This window comes from Peromyscus californicus, unplaced genomic scaffold (genome assembly GCF_007827085.1).
Source record: "Peromyscus californicus insignis strain IS unplaced genomic scaffold, ASM782708v3 Scaffold_4__1_contigs__length_199733344, whole genome shotgun sequence".
Lineage (NCBI taxonomy): Eukaryota > Metazoa > Chordata > Mammalia > Rodentia > Cricetidae > Peromyscus > Peromyscus californicus.
The window spans coordinates 124,596,825-124,608,948 of NW_026294562.1; positions in this window are offsets into that span (position 1 = coordinate 124,596,825).

A 12,124-nucleotide genomic window follows, 5' to 3' on the forward strand; every position below is an offset into this window, starting at 1 on the left:
TACCAGCCTTGGGACTTGAACTGTTTTTCTCTTGTTTGTTTGACACAGCCTTTTTTCTGTCTTTCTAGTTTCCTAAAATATCAGCACGGAGTTAGTGATTCTGTATCTCCTGTATTTTCTAGTGTGAAAAGCATAGATAGATAGATAGATAGATAGATAGATAGATAGATAGATAGATAGATAGATATGTCCTATTGAACTCTGTTTGCTATGTCCTATAAGTTTTAATAAGGTGAATTTTCATTTTCAGTCTGTTAAAAAAGTATTTCAACTTCTTTGGAGAATTGGTTTTTGGCCCCTGTGTTATTTTTACAAGTATGTTGTTTAATCCCAAAATATTTGATGCAGGTCCAGTTCTCACTGTTGTTGATTTGTACCTTAATACCACTGAGGGCTGAGAACATATTTTGGACAATTTTTGTTTTTCACATCTGTTGTATAGTACTTGGTGACCCAGAATGTGGTCTATCTTCATAAACATTCTATGTGAGCTTAAAAAGAACGTGTGATCTGGGAGTGATGGATGGAGTTCTCTTTAAATGTCAATTGTGTTAAGCTCTTTGACAGTGTTGTATAGTCATCTGTGTCTTTTCTAATTTTCTGTCGTGATGACATAAAAATTACTAACATATTTTAAAATGCTTAACTATAATAGTAGGTTTGTCTGAATTTAAGTGTCATTGAGTTTTGCTTTATGTGTTTTGAAGCTGTTTTTAGGAATATACACTTGGAGTAACATTGTGTGTTACTGCAGAATCAACTCATTTATCTTTATATAGTGATTTATTCTTTATATTCTTTTGTGCTCTAAAGTCTATTTTTTTCTCAAATTAATACAGTTACTCAAACTTTAAGCATGATATATCTTTCTAAATTCATTTATTTTAGTGACTGATTTTTTTTTCAGTATTGGAAACTAAATCCTAGGCCTCATACATACTCAACGAGCCCTTTGCCATAGTTCCATATCCCTAGCTCCAACATTCCTTTAATTTAAGCCTGCATTCTTCTTTATCTTTAACATAAATTTCTTGCAGACAACAGAGAATTGTATTTAATTTTTATTCATTTGAATAGATCCTTAGTTTTAAATTGGTACCCATATACTATGTACATTTAAAGGGATGTATTTATTGTTTCTTATCAATTTTGTTTTTGTTTCTATTGTGTGTTCTGCCTTCCCTAGTGAAAACTGAGTACTATATATGATATCATTGTAATCCCTCTGATCAGATCAATTATATTTCATTTTAAAATGTTAATGGATGCTACAGAATTTGCAGTGTGCAATGAAAACAAATACAGTTCTACTTCAAATAACACCACATCATTTCACATATATTTCAGCCTATTCTCACACTTCTCCCAGATCTCCCCTCCCTCCTTAGAATTATTGTCACACACTTCATCTGTCCCAACTCTATAATCAACCACCATAGTAATTCCATCACATACAACCCTAGGTTATAATGACTTCCCTGCTATGGTGGCCTGTAACCTGAAACTGTGAGCTAAAATAGATCTTTGCTCCCCTTTTGTTTCTGCCCACACTCAACATCTTTCAGCTCCTCCCAGTTGGGAGCCTCTAAGACCATCCTTGGCTCTGTGAGTTAGCAGGAGCCTTCTAGTTCAGCTTTCTGTAATAAAACGATATAAAGCACAATGCTCACAGTCAAAAGTTGATGGAGTTAGGTCAGATAGAAATAGGTTCATTCTCCCTAGAGTACTCCACAGGACTCTGGATTCTAATAGCAAAGTTTTGAAAATGAAGATCAAATGTTATGTACTCAGGAAGATTATTAGAGACTGAGTGGCCAACATTTTTATTGAGGTCACCTTCTGCATAGCAAATACCTTAATTTCAAACTTCCCAAAGACAATCTTCGTTCAGCACAAACCATGTAGTTTGTATGAATAGTTTAAATACAGTGAACCCTGTTTTCAGCTCTGGGGACTGTGGGGACATTCCTGAAACCCATGTTTCCCAGTGTTAGCCATGGGACACATCTGCAGATGAGTTCTGAAGAAGCACTCTCAGGCCTGCTTTGTTGACTTATCCACATGGTTTTTTCCAGCTTCTGCTTCATGAAAGCAGATGGGCTCTGTTTTTGTGTACCTGACTGTCCATCTTTCAGGGTACTTCTGTACCACATGAACTGAGACTCTGGGATATCAAAAGGAAGCCTTATTTTTCTGTCTTTTCAAGTTTTTCTTTTTGAAAGCATAGAAGTGTTATCGTAACTCTTTACATGTCAGACCTAAAACTAAAATTCCTGATGAACACTGTAGTAGTGTAAACTCTTCTGATGAAAAATTAATTCATGAAGCATTTGTTATAGTGATTAACAGTAGATAAATCCTCCTCTTCCTTCTTGAACAGGCAAGATCTTTCAGGAGATATGTGTGCATAAACATGCATATGTGTTAATATGCATGTTTGCATGCAATGTAAGTGTGTGCACACATTTATTCATGTGCCTATTTATATGTAGCCAAATGGTGACACTCAAAAACACTCATTAAAACTGGATAGTAATAATCAACTGTCTACATATCAAAGCCTGTGGGAGGGTATCTGTAAGAAACTGTTTTGAACTCAAGCCAACACTAATTAAAAAAATGTTTATGATTGGATTCAAGCTTTGGCATTTTAAAACCTTTTCACGTATTTTTAAATGTACATCCAGCTTAAAAGCAGTAACAACTCAGCCTGGAAAGAGTTCTTTGAAAGTAGACTCAGGGAGCTTGATTTCAGCTCAGATATCTGTGTTCTCTAAGCAAAGTCCAAAATTCTACCAGGTATATTCCAGTTTCAAAACTATTGGTCTAGTATTCTTAGTATGTACTAAGTAAAACATTGCACTGTCCATTATGCCATTGCTAGGCATTGCAAATCTTAACCAGCTCATCATTCTGAGCAGTCTCAAGAAACCTGCTCCCTGTAAAGATGAAAGCATCATGATGTATTATGACAGCTGATAAAATAATTAAGGAAGCCAAAGTGTAATGATGAGTGAGACAAATATCTCAAGAGTAAAGCTACTAGGCTAAGGCTGAGCTCTTCTTTCCAGTCCCAAATATCTTTGAATTTACAATGCTGGGAATCGTGCTGGTGGTGCCTTGGCCCAGGGGTCACTTTGAGTAGTCCTGAAAGACAAATGTCAAATATATGTCTCAATTCCTGTTGGTGGTGTTCATTAGGAAGCAAAGTAGAATCTTCTGAGGCCATGATAAATGTCACTCTTGTCCCATATCCTCTTTTCTCTTTTACACAGCTTTTGACAGTATTTCTTTAGAATTTCTTTGCAGAGTTGTAGAGTTATTCCAGACTGGCTGTGTGATGCACTATAAACAATTATTCATAAGGTTTGCAGTGTCAACAAAGGCTTGAAATGGGTTATAGCAGATATTGTCCTGTCATTGTTTTCATAGAAACGACATATCCCTCACACTGTGATGGCCAGAAGGCTAGAGTTACATGGAGAAACTAAATTGAAGAACTGTAAAGGGAGCTAGAGTTGCCATCACCAAACAGAAGACCCACAAATACAAATATTGATATTTCAAGCTAATGGGTTTGGTAGTGGTTTGTTGCCAGAATGATTTTAACAACAGATGACTGATATGTTCCCAGCATGATTTTAACAACAGATGACCAATATATAAGTGCTACTTGTAATAAAAAAATTTAGAAACACAATCCCAACAACAGGATGGACTGAGGGAAGTCCATTATCACATAATAATGCTACTTGAAAGTTGTATTTTACAAGATTTTTAAGATTTATGTATATGTGTTTGTGTATAAGTGTATACCACATGTATATGGATGAACACAGAGGGCAGAGGGGTTAGATCCCATGAAGCTGTGTGTTTGTTATTTCTGTTTCTGTATATCTGTATACATTTATCTATCTAGTTACATTTTTGCACAAGAAATACTAAAAAGTTGAAAAACATAATAAAAAAGTTCTTTCCAAATACTAAAGTAAAAGTTGCTTTAACCATGTGTGTGCATTTTTTACCTTCCAAATTTTTAGACTATAAACAAGGAGAAAACATGGAATAAAAATGAAGACTATGACATTAATCCACACATGTATGAACTCCTGATTTTTTGACAAAGAAGCCAAAACTGTACAATGGAAAAAAGAAAGCATCTTCCACAAATGGTGCTAGCATAACTGGATGTCAACATGTAGACTATTGTAAATAGATCCATATCTGTCATCATGCACAATACTCAAGTCCAAGTATATCAAAGACCTCAACATAAATCCAGTTACACTGAACTTGATAGAAGAAAAATTAGGAAGTAGTCTGGAATACATTGGCACAAAAGATCACTTCCTAAATATGACACCAGTAGCACAGATACTGAGAGCAATAATTAATAAATGGGACCTTTTGAAACTGAGAAGCTTTTGTAGGGCAAAGGACATGGTCAATAAGACAAAACAACAGCCTACAGAATGGGAAAAGATCTTTACCAACCCCACATCTCACAGAGGGCTGATTTCCAAAAATATATAAAGAATTCAAGAAACTAGACACCAAAATACCTAACATTCCAGCTTTTTAAAAAATGGGGGGACTTCCCTTTTGGAGCACAGGAGAGAGAGAGAGAGAGAGAGAGAGAGAGAGAGAGAGAGAGAGAGAGAGAGAGAGGAGAGAAGAGAGAGAGACAGAGGAGAGAGACAGAGGAGAGAGAGAGAGAGAAGAGCTCCCATCCTGCCCCGGACTTCCAATTTGGACAAGAGAGCTCCCATCTGGACAAGAGAGAGAGACTTCCTGAATCTGTCAGCTCTGTCTGAACCAAGTGTGTGGATAAGGCCAAGAATGAACCACAAGGAGATGGGCAGACGTCAAGGCAGAAACATATACAACAAAATGAATAGCAATACAGCATTACCAGGACCTAGCCCTCCTCCAACACCTAGACCTGAACATCAGAAATTGGAAGAAGCAGAAGAAAACAGCCTTGTGAATGACATCATGAAGAAGCTAGAGGCTTGTGTAGAGGAAAAGACAAAAAAAATGTGAAGAACGCTGTAAACAACTAGAGGAAAGGGCAAACAAATTAGAAGAAATCAATAAAGTCCTGGAAGAAAACAATAAAGTACTGAGAGAAAATCAAGAAAAATCAATGAAACAAATGAAGGAAACAGTCCAAGACCTGAAAAGGGAAATAGAAAAAATGAAGAAGACACAAACAGAGGGAATGCTGGAAATAGAAAATCTGAGTAAACGATTGGGAACTTCAGATGCAAGTATAATCAACAGAATGCAAGAGATGGAAGAGAGGATCTCTAGCGTTGAAGATACAGTAGAAGAAATAGATTCATCAGTCAAAGAAAACACTAAAGCCAACAAAGTCATGAACAAAAATGTCCAAGAAATTTGGGACACCATGAAAAGACCAAACCTACGAATAATAGGGGTCAAAGAAGGTGAATAATACCAACTCAAGGGCACAGAAAATATATTCAACAAGATCATAGAAGAAAACTTTCCCAACTTAAAGAAGGAAATGCCTATGAAGATACAAGAAGCTTATAGAACACCAAACAGACTAGACCCCCAAAAAAGTCCCCTCACCACATAATAATTAAACAACTAAATGTACAGAATAAAGAAAAAATTTTAAGAGCAGCAAAGGAAAAAGGCCAAGTGACATATAAAGGCAAACCCATCAGAATAACACCCGATTTCTCAATGGACACTTTGAAAGCCAGAAGGACCTGGACAGATGTAATGCAGACACTAAGAGACCATGGATGTCAGCCTAGACTAATATACCCAGCAAAACTTTCAATCACCATAGATGGAGCGAACAAGACATTCCATGACAAAGCCAGATTTAAACAATACTTATCCACAAACCCAGCCCTACAGAAAGCACTAGAAGGAAAATTCCAACCTAAGGAAGTCAGATACACCCTCGAAAACACAGGCAATAGATAAAGTCACAGCAGTAAACCCCAACGTATAGAAGTACACACACATCACCACCAAAAAATAACAGGAATGAACAATCACTGGTCATTAATTTCCCTCAATATCAATGGACTTAATTCACCTATAAAAAGACATAGGCATACAGAATGCATACGAAAGCAGGACCCATCTTCCTGCTGCATACAAGAAACACATCTCAAATTCAAAGAGAGACACTACCTAAAAATAAAAGGCTGGGAAAAGACTTTCCAATCAAACGGTCTTAAGAAACAAGCGGGTGTAGCCATCCTGATATCCAGCAAAATAGACTTCAAACTAAAATCAATCAAAAGAGATCAAGAAAGGCATTACATACTCATCACAGGAAAGATCCACCAAGATGAAGTCTCAATTCTGAACATTTATGCGTCAAACACAAGGGCACCCACATATGTAAAAGAAACATTACTAAAGCTTAAATCACATATAAAACCCCACACATTAATAGTGGGAGACCTTAACACCCCACTTTCACCACTGGACAGATATCCCAAATTGAAACTTAACAGAGAAATAAAGGACTTAATTGATGTCATGACTCAAATGGACTTAATCGATATCTACAGAACATTCCATCCTAACAAAAAAGAATATACCTTCTTCTCAGTACCCCATGGAACCTTCTCTAAAATTGACCACATACTTGGCCACAAAACAAATCTAAACAGATACAAAACAATTGGAATAACCTCCTGTGTTCTATCAGACCACCATGGTCTAAAGTTGGATTTCAACAACAACAAAAACTACAGAAAACCTACAATCTCATGGAAACTGAATAATACCCAACTGAATCACCAATGGGTTAAGGAAGAAATAAAGAAAGAAATTAAAGACTTCCTAGAGATCAATGAAAATGAAGACACCACATATCCAAACCTATGGGACACTATGAAAGCAGTACTAAGAGGGAAATTCATAGCAGTAAATGCCCACATAAATAAGTTGGAGAAATCTCACACTAGTGACTTAACAGCACACCAGAAAGCTCTAGAACAAGAAGAAGCAAAGTCTCCCAGGAAAAATAGACGCCAGGAAATTATCAAAGTGACAGCTGAAATCAATAAAATAGAAAAAAAGAGAACAATACAAAAAATTAATGAAGCAAAGAGTTCGTTCTTTGAGAAAATCAACAAGATAGACAAGCCCTTATCCAAACTAACTAAAAGACAGAGAGAGAGCATCCAAATCAACAAAATCAGAAACGAAAAGGGGAACATAACCACAGACATTGAGGAAATCCAGAGAATCATCAGGTCATACTTCAAAAAACTCTATTCCACAAAACTGGAAAACCTAAAAGAAATGGATAACTTTCTGGATAGGTACCACATACCTAAGTTAAATCAAGACCAGAGAAACTCTTTAAATAGTCCAATAACCCCTAACGAAATAGAAACAGTCATTAAAAGTCTCCCAACCAAAAAAAAACCCCAGGACCAGATGGTTTCAGCACAGAATTCTACCAGATCTTCAAAGAAGAGTTAATACCAATACTCTCTAAATTGTTCCACACAATAGAAACAGAAGGAACATTACCAAACTCCTTCTACGAGGCTACAATTACCCTGATTCCTAAACCAAACAAGGATACAACAAAGAAAGAGAACTACAGACCGATCTCCCTCATGAACATTGATGCAAAAATACTCAATAAAATACTGGCAAACAGACTCCAAGAACACATCAAAACAATTATCCACCATGATCAAGTAGGATTCATTCCAGGGATGCAAGGGTGGTTCAACATACGAAAGTCCGTCAATGTAATACACCATATAAACAAACTCAAAGAAAAAAACCACATGATCATCTCACTAGATGTAGAAAAGGCATCTGACAAAATCCAACACCCCTCCATGATAAAGGTCTTGGAGCGATCAGGAATACAGGGAACATACCTAAACATAATAAAGGCAATTTACAGCAAGCCAACAGCCAACATCAAATCAAATGGAGAGAAACTCAAAGCAATTCTGCTAAAATCAGGAACGAGGCAAGGCTGTCCACTCTCCCCATACTTATTCAATATAGTACTTGAAGTTCTAGCCAGAGCAATAAGACAACATAAGGAGATTAAGGGGATACAAATTGGAAAGGAAGAAGTCAAGCTTTTCCTATTTGCAGATGACATGATAGTATACTTGAGCGACCCCAAAGATTCCACCAAGGAACTGATACAGCTTATAAACACCTTCAGCAACATAGCAGGATACAAGATCAACTCAAAAAAAATCAGTAGCCCTCCTATATACATTGGACAAAGAAGCGGAGAAGGAAATCAGAGATACATCACTCTTTACTATAGCCAGAAATGACATAAAATACCTTGGGGTAACACTAACCAAGCAAGTGAAGGACCTATATGACAAGAACTTTAAGTCCCTGAAAAAAGAAATTGAAGAAGATGTCAGAAAATGGAAAGATCTCCCATGCTCATGGTTCAGCAGGACTAACATAGTAAAAATGGCAATCTTACCAAAAGAAATCTACAGATTCAATGCAATCCCCATCAAAATACCAACACAATTCTTCACAGACCTGGAAAGAATAATACTCAACTTCATATGGAAAAACAAAAACCCCAGGATAGCCAAAGGAATCCTGTACAATAACACAACCTCTGGAGGCATCACGATCCCTGACTTCAAGCTCTACTATAGAGCTACAGTAATAAAAACAGCTTGGTACTGGCATAAAAACCAATATGTGGACCAATGGAATCGAATTGAAGACCCTGACATTAATCCGCACACCTATGAACATATAATTTTTGACAAAGAAGGCAAAAGTGCACAATGGAAAAAAGAAAGCATCTTCAACAAATGGTGCCGGCAAAACTGGATATCAACATGTAGAAGGTTGCAAATAGATCCATATCTATCACCGTGCACAAAACTTAAGTCCAAGTGGATCAAGGACCTCAACATAAATCCAGCTACTTTGAACCTGCTAGAAGAGAAAGTAGGAAGTAGTCTTGAATGTATTGGCATAGGAGACCACTTCCTAAATAGAACACCAGTAGCACAGACTCAGAGAAACAATCAATCAATGGGACCTCTTGAAACTGAGAAGCTTTTGTAGAGCAAAGGATACAGTCAACAAGGCAAAGCGACAGCCTACAGAATGGGAAAAGTTCTTCACCAACCCCACATCTGACAGAGGACTGATATCCAGAATATATAAGGAACTCAAGAAATTAGACATCAAAATGCCCAACAGTCCAATTAAGAAATGGGCTATAGAACTAAACAGAGAATTCTCAACAGAGGAAACTCAAATGGCCGAAAGACATTTAAGGAATTGCTCAACATCCCTAATCATCAGGGAAATGCAAATCAAAACAACTCTGAGATACCACCTTACGCCTGTCAGAATGGCTAAGATCAAAAACACTGAAGCCACCTTATGCTGGAGAGGATGTGGAGCTAGGAGAACTCTCCTGCACTGTTGGTGGGAATGCAAGCTTGTACAACCACTTTGGAAATCAATATGGCACTTTCTTAGAAAATTGGGAATCCATCTCCCCCAAGATCCAGCTATACCACTCTTGGGCATATATCCAAGGAATGCTCAACCACACCATAAAAGCACTTGTTCAGCTATGTTCATATCAGCATAGTTTGTAATAGCCAGAACGTGGAAACAACCTAGATGCCCTTCAACTGAAGAATGGATAAACAAAATGTGGTACATATACACAATGGAATACTACTCAGCAGAGAAAAACAATGACATCATGAGGTTTGCAGACAAATGGATGGATCTAGAAAAAATCATCCTGAGTGAGGTAACCCAGACTCAGAAAGACAAACATGGTATGTACTCACTCATAGCAGGATACTAGGTGTGGAACAAGGATGACTTGTCTGCTACTCACATCACCAGGGAGGCTACCTGGAAAACAGGACCCCAAGAAAGACACGGGGAGCGCCCAATGACAGAGAAATGGAATGAGATCTACATGAACAGCCTGGACATGAGTGGGGGTAGTGAAAGGCAAGGGTCGAGGGAAAGAGAGCTTGGGGGAGCGGGAGATCCCAGCTGGATCAACAACAGAGAGGGAGAACAAGGAATAGGAGACCATGGTAAATGAAGACCACATGAGAATAGGAAGAAGCAAAGTGCTAGAGAGGCCCACAGAAATCCACAAAGATACCCCCACAACAGACTGCTTGCAATGGTCGAGAGACAGCCCGAACTGACCTACTCTGGTGATGGGATGGCCAAACACCCTAATTGTCGTGCTAGAAACCTCATCCAACTACTGAGGGATCTGGATGCAGAGATCCATGACTAGGCCCTGGTTGGATCTCTGGGAGTCCAATTAGCGAGAATGAGGAGGGTTTATATGAGCGAGAATTGTTGAGACCAAGGTTGGATAAAGCACAGGGACAAATAGCCAAATGAATGGAAACACATGAACTATGAACCAATGGCTGAGGGGTCCCCACCGGATCAGGCCCTCTGAAAATGTGAGACAGTTGATTGGCTTGATCTGTTTGGGAGGCATCCAGGCAGTGGGACCAGGTCCTGTGCTCATTGCATGAGTTGGCTGTTTGAAACCTGGGGCTTATGCGGGATTGCTTGGCTCAGCCTGGGAGGTGGGGACTGGACCTACCTGGACTGAGTCTACCAGGTTGATCTCAGTCTGTGGGGAAGGCTTTGCCCTGGAGGAGATGGGAATGGTGGGGGGGGGGGTTGGGGGGAAGGTGAGGGGGACGGGAGGGGGGAGAACAAGGGAATCCGTCGCTGATATGTAGAACTGAATTGTATTGCAAAATAAAAAAAAAATGGGATACAGAGCTACACAGAGAATTCTTAACAGAAGAATCTTAAATGGCTGAAAGACTTTTAAGCAATTGCTCAACATCCTTAGTTATCAGGGAAATGCAAATCAAAATGACTCTGAGATGCCATCTTAAACCTGTCAGAATGGCTATGATAAAAATCACTGATGACAGGTTTTGTTGGAGAGGATGCGAAGCAAGGGGAACACTCCTCCACTATTGGTGGGAATGCAAAATTGTACAGGCACTTTGGAAATCAATATGGCAGTTTCTCAGAAAATTAGGAATCAATCTTCCTCAAGACCCAGCTATACCACTCTTGGGCATATACTCAAGGAATGCTCAATCATACCATAAGGACATATGCTCAACTATGTTCATAGCAGCATTATTCATAATAGCCAGAGAAAATGTGGCATATATACACAAGGGAGTTCTACTCAGCAGTAAATATATATATATATGATATCATAAAATTTGCAGGCAAATGGGTGGAACTGGAAAATACGATCCTGGGTGAGGTAACCCAGACTCAAAAGGACAAACATGGTATGTACTCAGTCATAAGTGGGTACCAGATGTAAAACAAAGGATAACCAGGCTACAACCCATGGCTCCAGAGAAGCTAGCTAGCAAGGTGAAACCTAAGAGAGACACATAATCACCCAGCAAAGGAGAAATAGATGAGATCTACATGAGAAAATTGGGGGTGAGGAGGGGTAATAGAAGGCAAGAAATGGGGGATGAGAACATAAGGCAACAGGAGGTTTGAGCTGGAACAGGGACAGAGTGGGAGAGCAACAAAAGAGATATCATGATAAATGAAGACATCATGGGAATAGGGAGAAACAGGGTGCTGGGAAAGTTCCCAGGAATCCACAAGGATGACCCCACCTTAGAATACAAGCAATAGTCGAGAGGGTGCCTAAACTGGCCTACTCCAGTAATCAGATTAATGAATACCCTAACTGTCATCATAGAGTCTTCATCCAGTAAGTGATGAAAGCAGATTCAGAGATCCACAGCCAGGTGCCAGGCTGAGCTCTAGGAGTCCAATCAACGAGAGAGAGGAGGGATTCTATGAGCAAGGAACATTGAGATCATGATGGGAAAATGTACAGAGATGGCCAGCCAATAGCTGTGGAGCCCCCATGGGACTGGATTAGGCCCTCTAGTTAGGCAAGACGGTTGTTTAGCTTGAACTGGTTAGGGGGCCCCCAGGCAGTGGGATTGGGATCCATCCCTGATGCATGAGTGGGCTATTTGGAGCCCAGTGCCTATGGTGAGACACCTTCTGCAGCCTTGGTACAGGGAGGTGGGGCTTGCTCCTGCCTCAA